This window comes from Agrilus planipennis, unplaced genomic scaffold (genome assembly GCF_000699045.2).
Source record: "Agrilus planipennis isolate EAB-ADULT unplaced genomic scaffold, Apla_2.0 scaffold39, whole genome shotgun sequence".
In the NCBI taxonomy this organism is placed as follows: Eukaryota; Metazoa; Arthropoda; class Insecta; order Coleoptera; family Buprestidae; genus Agrilus; species Agrilus planipennis.
In genome coordinates, this window is record NW_020439074.1 from 502,161 (window position 1) to 503,598 (window position 1,438).

General features: G+C 31.4%; 1 protein-coding gene across 1 annotated transcript in view; it reads left to right on the plus strand.

Annotated features, from left to right (window-relative positions):
• The window catches only part of LOC108745001, a 10,030-nt gene that overhangs the window by 6,282 nt on the left and 2,310 nt on the right, over nt 1–1,438 (plus strand). The gene's annotated exons all lie outside the window — the stretch shown is intronic.

The window sequence follows — 1,438 nt, forward strand, 5'->3', positions numbered from 1 at the left end:
AAAATTTCTTCATAAAATGACGTGTAAAATTACAATTTTTTAAAATTTTTTAACGGTTTAGTGAATTGATTTGTAATTTTTACAGGACTTTTAGAATTGAATGAGGAAAGTTCTTCCACATTTTTATTTGTCTCGTAGCATTGTGACATACCTCCCAAACATCCTTAATGCAAACTACAATAACTTAGTTTCCACTATATAGTCCAGTAAAATTGAACTAAGTATTCCTCCTATTTTTATAAAAAGTCTAGTTTTCACCCGCGGCTCCGCTCGCGTTGATGTACTAAACACGTATAAATGATTATCAAAAATACAATAATTTGATAAATTTGTTCTTAGGTCCTGACCTGTAGCATCAGGGTAAAACTAAAGTTTTTAATTGTTTTCGTTAAACATACATCTTTATCGAGATGAAAAGGAATTTTTGTATCCTTCGGGAACAGTATCTTTTTCTGGATAGGAAGTACTCTGAAGCCCTTTTATGTACCTCTGACAATGTATGTACGTTGAGTATTGTGAAAGTGTAATAAACAAACAAACAAACTTACATTCGTACTTATAATGTTAGTTAGAATGACAAAATTCTCATTGAATATTACGATTTATATAGAATCATGTCATTTTCAGTTAACCATTTAAATACCTACAATTATAAGGTACAAATGAAATGTAACGTTTCCAGTTACTTTTAATCAAAAATCCTACCTTTTGATTTGCAGTTATTCTAAGTAATTAAGTTACAGTCAATTGAAATCGCACAACACACACATCGGCTTATCACCACGCGAGCACGACAATCTAAACTAAAGAATTTGCTTTTAACTTCAAGATAGAACAAACAACATTAATATTATTTGCACTTTTTTGTATCTGTTTATCACACACACTTTTTTGTATGCCCCATCTAGAATAACAACTTTCTCTATTTACCATTCTTTCGACTAACAAACAACATGTTTATCAGTAGGGTTCGGATGATTATGCATTTGCATAACTGCATATTCTAATGCATATTTAACCCATTATTTGGTTTTGCTAATAAACTGTCGCCAGTATTGCAAAAAAATACGGGATATCAAAATTTAAAAAACATTTGCAAGGTTTTACAAGAGGAATAAACTGATGCTGTTGCTCCCAATAATTTGAATATAACGGACGTAGTTGATTTATCATTTGCTCCTATAGTTTCCTGTGACATGGAAAGATATTTTTCAGAAATTAAAAATATTTTATCTGATAATCGCCCTAAATTTATATTTGAAAATTTATTATATCATCATCATCATCATTCGCATTTCCCTAAAACTAGAACAGCCCACATCCTTAACTATTTGCGAACAGTAATCTAATCTAGGTCTACCTCTACCCCTCCTAACTCCTGTTTCTGCCTCTAATATGTCTCTGACTAGACCTTCATGCCTGAGAAGGTGTCCTACCA